This window comes from Carya illinoinensis, chromosome 11 (assembly GCF_018687715.1).
Source record: "Carya illinoinensis cultivar Pawnee chromosome 11, C.illinoinensisPawnee_v1, whole genome shotgun sequence".
Taxonomy (NCBI): domain Eukaryota; kingdom Viridiplantae; phylum Streptophyta; class Magnoliopsida; order Fagales; family Juglandaceae; genus Carya; species Carya illinoinensis.
In genome coordinates, this window is record NC_056762.1 from 821,386 (window position 1) to 836,194 (window position 14,809).

Here is a 14,809-nt window from a genome sequence, read left to right on the forward strand (position 1 = left end):
TAAATAATCGTAATTTCTACATCAGAAATTATTATTATTTTTTTTTAAATTTGTTTCCTAAGAAACGTAACATATTTAAAAGTGCTTTAAATATATAGTTACCAAATAATAAATAAATTTTTATCCCGAAAATATTAAAAAACCCAAAATATTAAAAATTATCATTCTTTTTACAAAATAAAAATAAAAATATATGTGCATTCACTTAGGTTTCTATCAAAACTTATAATCTAACTCCAATTCATATGAAAAACTGATTTTCTTAAAAACTTACAACTTTTGCAATTAAAAAAATTAGTTAATATATGTGTGTGTGTGTATATATATATATATATTTAAACAAAGAGTCATATATATAATCTCCATGGCCATTTTGATCTACTAGGAGTCTCATTCAAGTTTTCCCTCACGCTCTTTTGCTCTATCCTTCTTAGGCATGATTTTTCTTTTCTTTCTTTTTTCCTTGAATAAATTTTTTTTTTATTATTATGTCAACTAAGGATATTAAAACTTTTCTTAGAGAGAGATAAATCTTATCTCTAATTCTAGATCTTTTTTCGTTATTATAAATGTGCTCAACATATTCCTAACTTGATATATTTATATATATTGAAAATATCATTTTTTGTATGTTGAGTTATGTTTATAATAATTTTTTGTATTAAACACAACACAATATAAATTATGAGAAAATATATAAAAAGATAGTTAATTATTACAACACGTTTTAGTCCCCTCGAAGATAGTTAAATATTAATACAATATTCCTATCGCTACTATATGTATGTATAATATAATAGAATACATTTAATATAAATTATATAGCATATATTTAATATTAATCTAGTGGTACACATGGTAGATTAATATATATATATATATATATATATATTTATAGTGTAAATTAGTAATAGTACATGACTCATATTTAGCAGTTGCTACCCCTAGATATGTATTAATACATAAACTAACTAGTATTTAATAGAGAATATATACATACATGTGTCATACTATAAATATATTATGACATAATTAATTACATTTCTACTAGTATAGTATTGAAAATAAGTTATAGACTTCAATATAAGTATATGCTATATCTATATATATATATATGAGATTACTATATAAAATAATTATACAGTTAATATATATTTTATGACGTATAGTTAATGATATCAGAGTCGGAGGCAGAGTCTGAGTCTATCAAAAAAATTCTCTAGCTCTGACTTTGACTTTGAACATATTTAATATGGAAAATTCTTCCCCGACAAAGTCCGAGTCAGATGTGTGCTACGCGTTACAAGAAACTTGCTCATTTGGGACCAGCTATTTCTTGCAAAAATGACTATGTCTTATTAAAATGAGTATGTTTTTGTAACAAACAGTCATTCTCGTCGCAAATAATTCATCATAAATGTTTGTTTTTCTTGTAGCCTAATGGTGGATTGGATTTTTTTGTACACCCCTAGCTTTTCTAAACAAAATTAGCAATTTCAAATAGAAATAGATAATATATATGGTTCTTATTTTAGATCACTTTTTAAAGAGAGCAACAAACTTTTTTATTCAACAAAATAACAAACCGTAAAACATGAAATCTGATTCAGAAGTTCACAGACACATATTTCTAATGAATTATTGAATTTAAGCTTAGAACTCAATACATAAATTAGAACTTCATTTAAATCATAAACAACTAGGGGATATAAATTTGCAATTCTAGAGTGCCAATAAATAGGGTCATGCAGGGCTACCATCTGAACCAAAATGGAACATGTCTGGTTTCCTCCAGAACCAGTGATTGCTTGGAGTGCACTTTGGCCTGTATAATTAGCCCCCTTTCTGGCAATGAATAACACACGTTTCAACAAATGCTTCAATACAGAAAATTCAGCAAGGTCCCGTCCCCTCAAACATGCATGAGTTGTTCAAAGATTTTCATAGCAGAAGCCGGCAAACCCAGAAGAACATTTATGCTTTTTCTCTCTTTCCCATGAGAGAGGAAAAGAATTACTTCCTTCTCAGGCAAAGCAACCAGCCTAGAAAAAATGGGCTCTCCCCATCCAAAGTTTGTAGTGTGGAAAGAAAGCCTAGACCAAGTTGTGACCAACAGGGTCGCTGAAAGAGAAGGCCTAGCTCTTGTTACTTCAAAATAATCTATGGCCGATCTCATATACTGTCTGTAATCATATTCACTGCATTTTGAACCAGCCCGACTGTGAATGACAGCGGGTGTTCCAGTTGTTCACCTGCACTACATATTGCATTAGTTAACACAATCCCATTGCCAGAGTACCCTTTTGGTAATGGAGGCTCAAATCTAGACCGCCCATCAACAGCAAAGAGAAGCTTTGTCTTGTGATCTGGTTGCATTCTTAATGACTGAGTTCGAGCCCTCCAGACGAAAGCTGCAAGGGCTTCAAATGTTGTGCACTTGTCTAGAACCCCATCTTCCATAGCTTTTTCCTTGTGTTGTTTAAGCTATTCGGGGTCAAAACAGAAGGAACTATAAAGCATTTCTTCTTTGTAAACTTTGCTGGTCTCTGATATATCTTCAATCTTAGCAAATTCATGGTGCTGAGACTCTATCTTTGGTGGGTTTCGGGATTTGAGTATGCTTCTATCAAGAAACGGCGGGATGTTTAGGGACAAGCCTCTTGCAGTTTCACCCCATGAGTTCACAAATTCCATGGCACTAATTCCATCGAACATACAATGGCTCATGCATAGCCCAAGAACAAAACCTCCACATTTGAACTTTGTCACCTGGTAGATTAAATTAAGAATACAACGCTCAAAAGAGGGATGCTTGTTTCGAAATTAGAGAGGAAAACAGAGTTCAAAAATAAAGCAGGGTACATTTCTGTCATATTTCCATTTTCTTATCATGCAATAAAAAACTCCCTGTCACGTTAAGTAATAACTAAAGCATTAGTGAAATTGTTTGAATGTTTTATTATATTTTAAAAAAATAAGATTGAAAAAATTGAATAAAGATATTATAAAATTAAAATATTATTATAATATAATTTTTGTTTTAAAATTATATTCTAACAATATTTTCTACAACTTCTAACTTTTAACTTTTATTTCATTCAATCTCATTTAATCTGTATAACCAAATTAGGGCTAGTCATAATCGCATATGGATTTAAATTTTTCAATGGAACTAGATTCTAAGTTATGGCTCGTACAGAGCTTGAAGAACTACCATGGGTATTTGTTTATCCTCCATCTTCATTGAGAATTGTCTCCAACTCATGTTGAGAGTCCAAGTGAGGAAGCAATTTGTGAAAGAAAAAACATGCCTCAAAGACAAAAGTGAAGAATGAGATTGGAATGAAAATTTTGGCTATGATTTAAAATGAAACTTAGGTTGCTTTGGATTTAAATGAAAGAGTAAGTGCTCTTATTTATACACCAAAATATTATCGTTAAAAAATATGACCGGTAGGAAAATGACACAAAATATTACCATTAGAAGAAAGACAAAAAATATTACGGTTGATAAGTTAACCATTACAAAATATTACTATTGGAAAATGTGAATTTTGAAAAAAAAATCTTAAAAACGTAATCCTCTTGAAATTATTATCATACTTGCAAAAAATAATTTAATTTTTTTAAATATTCACTAGAGATTAATAGTTCAAAAAATAAGGAAAAAGATAAAAGAATAAGTAGTTAAGATTGTAAAGAGAAGTGAGAGAAAAAATAAAAAAATATTATTTTAATAGAATAGAGAAAAGATAGAGTGATCAAATGTCGGATATTTTGAAAAAATAAATGATTAAAATAGGAAAAATATGATTTTGACTAAAATTTAAGAAAAAAATTTGATCGTTCCAATGTAAATGCTCTAATAAGTTAGTTTACTTTTACAAAATGTATAAAAAGAAATTGAATGTGTTTAGATCTTAAAAAAGATAATTTTTAACTTTTCAACTTTTGTTTTTAGAAATAATAGACTAACAACTCAACTACAACTCACTACTTAATAACATAATAATTTTTGAAATTTCTATATTATTTTTTCTTTCATTTGATGTGTTTAAATTTTAAAAGTTGTGAATTAGTTAAAGATGACATGTTGATGGATGACTTCTCTATTAGGAAAGGAAAATGATAGCCATATAATATATATATATATATATTTTTATAATTATTTATACAATTATGTTTTAAATAAGTGAAAATTTAGTAAAATAACTTACAAAGGTAAAATAACTTTAAATGGTTATAAAAAGTTACAAAAAGAGTTGTGCACATATTATTATTTGGAAAGCAATGTATCATACTAATTGCTAATTGGAAAATGATACACTTACAATTTTTTATAGAACTATATTTTAGCTCTAAAATATTTTTATAAAATAACTTATAAAAATAATCTCAATTTAAAACCTTTTAAAAAAAAAATATGGGTCCCAGGACCACCAAGAATGGTGATGAGGGAATCAAATTAATCCCCCAAAGCTGATAAAATATGCATTAATGCGCAACACATGTGTGTGTATCTATATATATATGTATATATATATACACACACATATATTGGAGGTAGCTGGAAATTAAATAAATAAAAAAATTAAATAGCAATTAAGCATGCTACCAACAAGTCAAATATTATATATTAATCATCGATCGATGGATCTTTTTAGAACGATTGCTAGAATCATATTATAACAGGTGCTTTAATTTAATAATATTTTTGTGTGCAAAATAATTATAATAATATTGACGTTGCAGCTAGAAATTAAATATATCATATTATATACGTACCAACCAGTCAAATTAATTTTTTTTTTACTTATTTTTTTATGTATTTTGTTAATAATTTTAAATATTTTTTTTAAAACAAATTTATAAAAAATACTTCTTTAATCACAAAATAATAATAATAAAAAACTACCATCAAGATCTCAGTCGGGACCGCTCATGTTTGACTTTAGCATCTATGATATTACGAAACGTTCGAAAAAATAAAAAATAAAAAAACGTTTTTAGAGTACTCCTTGGATTTCCGAGACTCCTAGCACAAAATCTCATTGACATAGTGATCTTGAAATTCGACATGAACACAACAACTTGCTGAAAAAAAGAAAAGAAATGGCTTCCAAACATAGAACACCTTACAATGCATGAAGGACTTAATTCAGGATACATAATTTGCAATTGTAGATCGGCTTATTAATCCCAAAATAGTTTCTTCCGGACCGTTGGCATGAATGGCACTAAGATTAACACCATATATAGCAAACGATTCAATAATGAAGAAAGTCCATGAAGTTAGATATCTTCAAATTTGCATTAGTTCTTCAAAGATTTTCATGGGAGAAGCCGGCAAACCCAAAAGAACACTTATGCTTCTACTCCCTTTCCCATGAGATAGAAGAAAAGCTACTTCCTTATCAGGCAAGTCCCCCGGCCCAAGAAAAATAGGCTCCCCCCATCCAAAGTCTAGCGCGTTGACATTTAGCCTAGACCAATCTGTGATCAGCAAGGATGCTGCTCGAGAAGGTTTGGCTCTTGTTTCTTCTAAGTAGTCTATCTTTGATCTCATGTAGCTGTCTGTGATCAGTTTTATTGCCTTTTGAACTCTCCATACCGTAAATGAGCACTACAAGAAATTAACCCTTTTGCAGCACTTAAAATCGTTGCAAATACATTAAAAAAACGCTGTAATTGATCAATTGAAGCGTTATTACCCTCCTTGCATGTTCGACAGTATAAAAGTGATATTTTTGATCAATAGCAACGTTATTGAAAAAACGCTGCAAAAGACTTCATTTGCAGCGTTTTTAAACCGCTGCAAATGCACTAATTTCACGCTGCAAAAGGCCACCCCATGTGACTGCCATGGCGCTGCATTTGATCAATTGCAGCGAAATTTATCCTTGCTATATCATTAAATTTCGCTGCAATAGCCTCCCAACAACAGCAGCGCTACATTTGGTTCGTTGCTTTTGCCATTTTTTGCAACACTTAAAATCGCTGCAATTGATTTATAAGCGCTGCAATTTGTGTACGTCAAAAGCAACATACCATTCTAGCGCTGCTTTTGATACTTTTTGCAAGGACTAAAATCGCTACAAAAAATCAAAAAGCGCTGCAAATGAGCAAAAGCAACGCTTGCTTCCTTTGTTGCATTTTGCATACTTTTCAAGGACTAAAATCGCTGAAACTGATGATTTGCAACGAATTTTGGCCTATTTGCATCGACTAAAAATCGCTGCAAATACTTAATTACAAAATTAAAAAAAAAAAATTACTACTGAAACATACAGTTTCAGTAATTTTTTTCACTTGTATTAGAAGCAAAGTTAGTAGATCAGCTAGGATTTAATTCCCTTTACTTAATAATACAAAGGGTACATAGAAAATAACAACAAAGTACATTCAGTATACAACAAGTAGAAATATGTTCAGTACATTCAGTATACAACAAGTAGAAATATGTTTAGTACATAGCCAAGCAGAAACTTCAAGTCGATCCTAAGTGCACTTCATCACTTTCAACTAAACTTAATTGCTCCCATATTCAAAGGCATACCTGTATATGAGTTTTCTGAAAAGACACAATACCAACTGATTAGTAGAACAAAAAACCTGGAAAGTGGAGCATGAAGTCATACAAACAGAAGAAAGCCTTATTATAGGTAAAGAATGCATGAAACCCTACTTTTCATAGTAGTTGTAACACATCAGCATCAATCTAATTTGCTAATCTCAAAGTAGAACTTCATTCAAGTAAAGTACAACTTTAGAATCAAACCTCTTTTTATTAAAATTCTGGAAAAATGTGTATTGTTAACACTAGAAGCTCATCAATAACTGTCCAAACCAAAACTCCTATACAAATTTACAAACAATTTGTTTAGATATTTATTTATAAAAAAGTAGCGACTGCTGTCCAAGAAGGGCCTAATCAGTTAGAGTATATATATATATATATATATATATATATATGTACTCCTATCTCTCGTGTGCATTAGCTATTGCTTATAATACCAACATATACAATGTTCTAAACCAGCTCTCTAAAGAGATGTATATATTACAAATTCAAATGTGTATATATACACTTTTTTTATTTAAGTTGTATATATACACACACACACACAAACACACACACACCCAATGACATACACATAGGAAGGCAAAGGATGTAAAATTATAGCTAAAGTACTTCATGGAATTAGATACCTAAGTAGCCACAGTTACATTATACATACACAAACACATGCATAGGCAATTTATAAAATAAAAAAAAAAATGGAATGACAACAACTAAAACATTCTCTGTATCCATCAATTTACTGTGTATATGTTTGACAGCTTTTGGTATCTTTGTTGAAACCAAAAAGTTTTAAGAACTAAGGATCACTTGATAGCTAGTTTTGCCCTTGATCTTAAGTAGTTCATCACAGAAAGCTGCAAGTAACTTTAGTTGAGTGGAAGATCAAATGGAAGATAGAAATGAAAATGGCCTGATTTGAACTAAAACAGAATGCATATTGGAAATTTCATTCGAGTTTTACAGCCAATAACCTATATGTATACTTAGGTTATTAGGTTGAGGAAAATGTTAAAAATAAATACTAACAATTTGTCCATAAAAGTGATAGATGAAGGGACATGTGGTAAAAAAAATTCCTCTAAAAAGAAAGTTCCTCCAGGTGCATGTTTTGTAAATAAAAACACATGTCCCTTGACTTGTAAGAAATTTTAAAAGGCTGCAGTTGCACACCTATGTACATAACCCTCCCAATGCATGGACCATTATAGCATGGCTGAAAACTATTAATTTAAATAGTTTATTATACATAATCACTACCACAACTACTTAAAAAATGTAAATCATAAAAGCTAGCTAAAATGGAGCATGCATATATAAACTCATATCACTAACCCAATAAATATTTATATGAAAATTCCGATCATTTGGCAAGAACATCAAAATACATCACAAGAAAAGAAAGACATGTCTGGATGCTTTTTCTTATGTAATAACATGTTCAGCTTGCGTGCAGGAATAGTCTCCAGCATCCATGGAGACATGTCCATAGTGAACCTAATGTTTATAACTTTTTCTTCATAAACAACTGAATCTAAGGTTGGAATCCATTAAGAACCTTAAGTTAATGTGTTGATTTAACTTCATCACATGGCAGTGTTAAAGTAGAAGTTAAATTAATAGGGAAAAACAGAACATCTTTGGAATTTTGATATTATGCACTTGCTTATGTTGAGAGGTCTGTGTATATCTATTTTCTTTTGTCAATTTTAGATAAGCAAAAGTAAAACTGAATATATATATATATATATATATAAGTATATGAGCATGCATGCATTATTGTTGTTTTCAGTAGTTTAATTATAAATTATCCTGGAGGATTATTAGCTTTAATTACTTGTAAAATGTGAAACAAAACTGATCTTTGTTGAGGGAATTGAGTGTATTGATGCAACTAATGCATGATTGATCATAAACAAGTACCAATCATCTTGAGGATTACAATAATTCCTTGCTTACAACTAACAAAAGAACAAAACCAATACTTAACAAAACTTTTTCCAGTCATGAGTATCTTCAATAGGTCTTTGTCATTATTTGAGAGTTAACAATATTATGAGTGTATATGATGCTAATGCATGCCTAGATATGCTTAGTGTCTAAGTAAGCCATCACTCACTTATATATATATATATATATATATATATATATATATATGTACTCATAAGCTAAAGCTGAAAAAAAGGCATACATGTGTCACATTCTTTGTGTTTGCTAATAATATATTGTTAGATATAGATTTAGTCATGCATAGAGTCAATGCAATGATACAACGCTGCATAATTATTATAAATAAATAGATTTCAATATTGGAAAAGATAAACAGTATCTGATTTAATTAAAGTAGTACTTCATTTTATGTATTGTTTGGTTCAACGTCCTAATAACCCCATATCAAAAGATGACACCCAAAAACAGCAAATATCAAAAACGACTTCAAGCTGTGACACACTACAAGGGTTCTAACTAAAACAGAATGCTCTTGAATCGTTATGATATTAATTAACACAGCTAGAAGAAGACATGAACCAAAAATAAAAAGAAACACATCCAAGGCTCTCAGGGTGGTTGTGTTCTATGTGCCTAACATAGTCTCAATGGTGGAAATGAATGAAATGCAGCAACCATTATCTAATTTATGCTACTACCATGATCAATAATTAAGGAAAAGAAAAGGAAAACATATATGTTTTTGATGCCTTTGTATATGTGTGGTGATTTGATTAATACTATTGTCTTTGAAGTAAATAAAAAACTGGAAAGAAAATGATAGTGAACCAACTTCTCATAGAGATCCTATAAAATTAAGAGATAGCTCTTTTTTACTTAAATTGATAGTTCTTTTTTAGAAAAGAAAAATTGATAGTTCTTAACTATCAAGAAACAAAGAAAGGAGGACAAGAAGAAAAATAGAAACACAAGTATACTCTTTTAGGTAAGTTATTAAGATCCTTCTAGTCTCCAAAAAGTCAACAATCTATCTAAGATATGATGTAAATAGTCATGGACTCAATAAATAGAATGCAGTATGACAATGAATATTCTCGACATCACTTGGCCAAACAAGCAAACACATGTGATTCCTCTTAAAATAATAGGTGGAAGACTTGAACAGAGCAACAACACCAACTAGAATTGAAGATACTAAAACAACCTTAAAAGAACTTAGTGAATTGAGATATAACCTCCCCAAAGCAAAAATTGCTTTCCATTTGCAGAACACGATAGACAATTAGAGCACCAATGTCACGCCCAACAACTGCAATTTTTGGCTTTCTAGTTTTCAGGCACTTGTATAATTTCTCTAACCCAAAACCAATGTTGGATCCATTTTCTCTTGTTTGTGAACCGCAGTGGTTCTTTTTGATGTCATCTATTATACTAATCCGAAGGAATGGAGGAGAACTCTCGGCTGGAAGAAAAATAAAATTTTCAGAGCAACCCTAGGTGTCCATTTCGTGTAGAATCAAAATCCCCAAAAATGGAAACCAAAATTTGAAAGCTTACCTATGTTTATCCCTCTCCTTGAGGAGATTTAGGCTAGGGTTCCACCATTTGTACTGAAGAGACGAGTTGGAGAGGAGGCCAAGGGAGAAACGCATTAAGGAAACCGAAAACAAGTGATGATTGACATACCATTTCTTCTCAGAGCCTCGTTTGGTGGTAGATGAGCAAGGTTTGTTTGAGGTTGCAACCCTAGATCTTCTCCTAGTCCGGTCCCAACAGCTGATGAACCCTGCATTGAACCACAAGATAAAAAATAAGACAAGCTAGAGAGAGGAGCAGAGTGCGAGAGAGAGAAGAGCAGAGTGCGAGAGAGAGAGAGGAGCAGAGCGCGGCGACGTGGTGGGGTCGCTGGCGACGGGCTGTGCGCGGCGGCGTGGGTCGAGGGAGGATCGCTGGGGGAACGAGAGCGGGGAGAGAGTGAGGGGGGGGGTCTGCTGGAGGGAAAACAAAACATAAATTGGGGGAAAAAAAATTGAAACTTGGCGCCATATCAATTTCGACTATATTTAGGCGCTGCAAACATAATTTTACACATACAGCGATTTAAATCGTTGTAAATATTAGATATTTCGCTGTAAACAGGTAAATCATGCATCGTTTCATCTTTTAAGACCAAAAAAAGCGGCGACTTAAAAAATGCTGTAATAGATAACCTTTTGCAGCGATTTATTTTGCAACAATATAAAAATCGCTGCAATAGGCCTATTTTCTTGTAGTGGAGAGCGAGTCCTTCAGAAGTTCACTTACCTTGCATATTGAATTTGTTAAAACCACAGCATTCCCGAAGTACCCCCTCGGTAATGGTGGCTCAAATCTAGACCGCCCATCAACAGCAACTAGAAGCTTTGTCAGTTGATCCGGCTGCATCCCTAATGCTTGGACTCGAGCTCTCCAGACGAAAGCTGAGAGGACTTCAAACGTTGTGCACTTTTTCAGAACACCATCTTCCATGGCATTTTTCTTGAGTTGTTGAAGCCTCTCAAGATCAAAACAAAAGGAACCATATAGCATTTCTTCTTGATAGAGTTTATCGCTCTCTGATATATCTTCAATCTCAGCAATATTATCATGTAGTTGAAATTCTATCTTAGGTGGGTTTCTGGCTTTGAGCATGCTTCTATCAAGAAATGGAGGGACTTTGAGGGATAAACCTCTTGTAGTTTCAGTCCATGAGTTCATAAATTCCCCGGCACCAATTCCATCGAACATACAATGGTTCAAGCATATGCCAAGAACAAAACCTCCACATTTAAACTTAGTCACCTAGAACATTAAGTTCACAATACAACTTTTAAAAAGGGATGTTTAGAAAAATCACTCGTATAATGTAAGACCATTTCCCTTCAACTAGCTCGATAAGATTTTTTTTTTTTTTAAGCTCGATCGTTCTAGATCTGTTTGACTACGTATGTAATAGTGAAAATCGACAAGGGAAATAAAAGAGATCATATCAATCAGGTTAATATGATCTTTAATTTCACCTAGAGGGGGAACCTCTTTCAATGAGAAATATATATACATATATAATATATAAGAGATCATTAGAACAAAACAGCCAAAAGATCTCCAACCCTGAGCCAGCATAGGATGTATCTCAAGTATTTCCTTTGCGGCAGGAATATTTGTCATAAACCAGCTTTCCAAGGGTGACCGGATCATGCTTCGTGATGTCTCCTATCTCCTCTACTGTACCGTCTGCATTGGCCTCCACAAAAACAGCACCCTCACCTGTGCAATCCACCATCAGCCTCCCTTCTGAGTTAACACTTAACCTCCCTGCAAGTGGGTAGTAATGGACAAGAACCTTTGATAAAGCATCCATGATCACTTTCACGGCGTCCTCATTGCCTTTATCTTCCGATTTAAAGCAGTAAACGGTACGAACTACATATGAAGTCTGGTCAAAGTTTGATAGGAAGTAAAGACCCTTCTCTGTTTCTTCTGCAGGAGGAACCAAACTGGGTTCTTTTTGTTTTACACTAGGTGGAGAGGTGTTATTGCTAACATTCTCCATCAGAAAGCGCGTTGTTAATGCAGCCATTTCTTCTTGAAATTGCAGTTTAGTTCACTGTATATATTGGTGTAAGGGCATGAGCAACGTAAGAAAATGAAGGAATCTTCAAATGATGATGATTTATAGAGAAATGAGAAAGAATGGTAGTAATAGCTGTAATGGGAAAAAGAAAATCATGTACAGATCTCGACGTGGTCAACATGTACCAATTAGTGCTAGAATAAATAAATAAATAAAATCTCCGCAAATCGAAAACTATTTATAATGAAATATTGTTAAATAATAGAGAATAGTTGGCCTTGCATGATACATATAATATGAAAAAAATCTTTGTCGGCTTACGTCGATCACAGAATATAATATAAGGTAAAGTCAGGGGCAAACGTTATAAAGTTTACATAAAGAAAGGATTTTATTTTTGGAGTTGATAGGGAATAAAAAACTTGATCTCTATGAGATTTGATGTCTTTAGAGACAAACTGAAATTGGTCAATGGTGATTTTGAGGAACTTATCAATGATTTGATTTCTATATATAACAGGGTTATCCATTGCAATCACATCAAACAGTATTTGGTAGTGGTGAATGTCCTTGACCATAATATTCAGGTTGTTAGCAGGGTTAAGAATTAACAGAATCCATTTAGTTAATATCTTGACCGGTTAAGAAAGATATATATAATGGCCAGGTGATTATCTCCACAAGATTTAAGAGTAAGGATAACATAGAAAAAGATGTGACGTTGTTTCATCTTCTATTTGGCCAATGGGACAAAGAGCCTGATAATCATTTAAAGTTTGTTTGGGGTTGCCGTTTGAGTTTTAAAAAATATTTAAATGGTCTTAAAAACTTACTAATGAAAAAATTAAGTTGTTTGTATATTACATATTAAATCACTTTTAATTTTAAATAAGTTAAAAAATACGTTTAAGAAAAAGTATAATTTTGATGTTTTTCCTAAACAATATTTTTTCGAAGAATGCGAAACATAATTTAAATTTTAAAAAGATTGTCAATTGATGAAAATACCTATATAATTACTAGATAATTATAACTTTCAAACTTTCAAAAGTATGATCATAATTTTTAAAAATTTAAATAATCATAAATTCTATATCAGAAATTATTTTTTAATTTCTTTCCAAAGAAACGTAACATGTTTGAAAGTGTTTTAAATATATAGTTACCAAATAGTAAATAATTTTTTAATAGTAGAACTTATTAATTAAGTTATAAGATATAAGTTCTAAAATTATAATTTATATTTCTCACCGCAATCTCAAACATGCAGTTAGAGGAATACAACTTTTTAGAAGAGACCAAGTAGGCATAATGTTGTTAAGTAACTTCCAGAGGAACAATTTAAGACAAACTTACATTTTTAATGATCAAAGCTTTGTCCAAATAGGAGAGGGATGAGCAGAGCTTAGAACATTATTTTGTGCTGAAATTGCTATATAAGTAGGTTTAACTGAAAATTTTTTAGATGAATAGTGAGACCATTTAATACTATCCCTAATATTGTAAAGCCCCTAGCTGATTAGTAGTGGCAGGATTTTTCAAACATGTTTTTCCCTTAATTTTTAATAAAATCATTTTCCCAAGAAATTTAGAATTAACCCTAATTACCCCCAAATATTTTGAAAATAAAGTTCCCCTTATATTTTATAATCTACAAAAAAAATTATTCTTGTTATCCCCAAAATATAAAAAACCCAAAATATGAAAAATTATCATTCTTTTTACAAAATAAAAATAAAAATATATATGCATACAATTAGGTTTCTATCAAAACTTATAATCTAACTCCAATTCATATGAAAAAATGATTTTCTTAAAAATTTACAACTTTGGCTATTAAAAAAATTAGTTAATATATGTATATATATATATATATATATTTAAACAAATAGTAATATACATAATCTCCATGGCCATTTTGATCTACTAGCTAGCAGTCTCATTCATGTTTTCCCTCACTCTCTTTTGCTCTATCCTTCTTAGGCATGATTTTTCTTTTCTTTCTTTTTTCCTTGAATAACATTTTTTATTATTATTATGTCAACTAAGGATATTAAAACTTTTCTTAGAGAGAGATAAATCTTATATCTAATTCTGGATCTTTTTTCATTAGTATAAATGTGCTCAACATATTCCTAACTTGATATATGTTAACACACATATTCCAACTAAGGAAAGAGCACCAGATCAGCAAGCTCTAGATGGAAAGTCAACTTCTATTCCTACTGTAATCTCTTAGGATCAAGCCTCATATGGGAACTAATTCCCTTTTAATTCTCCTTTTGATCTTTGTAATACTTTCCTTGCTGTACACAATTTGTTGTATCTTTGTTTCCTTCTCTTTTGTACTTTCTATAGAAATTGTAAGCAGCAGTGCTGCTGTATATATATTCAGTAATATACACGTTGGTTTGGTGTGGGATTACCAAACTATTTTCTCATTTCTTTCATGGTATCAGAACAATCATAGGACCACTCCTCTGATCCTGCTCTAGAAACATGGAATCCAATTCTAACACTCTTGCTGCCACACCTATTGCAAATACCTTTGCATTGCCTAGCATCACCCACCATTTATCTATCAAATTAGATGGCACCAACTACCTAAATTGGGTGTCACAATTTCTTCTAATTCTCAGAAGCCATGAACTCATGAGTATTGTGGATGGCACTGAGCTATGCCCATT

The 14,809-nt window shown here is 31.5% G+C and overlaps 2 pseudogenes; both read right to left on the reverse strand.

Annotated features, from left to right (window-relative positions):
• Positions 1 to 1,673: 1,673 nt before the first annotated feature.
• LOC122281261 lies at positions 1,674 to 3,238 on the reverse strand (annotated as a pseudogene).
• Positions 3,239 to 5,118: 1,880 nt separating this feature from the next.
• Positions 5,119 to 12,101, reverse strand: LOC122282778 (annotated as a pseudogene).
• Positions 12,102 to 14,809: the final 2,708 nt, after the last annotated feature.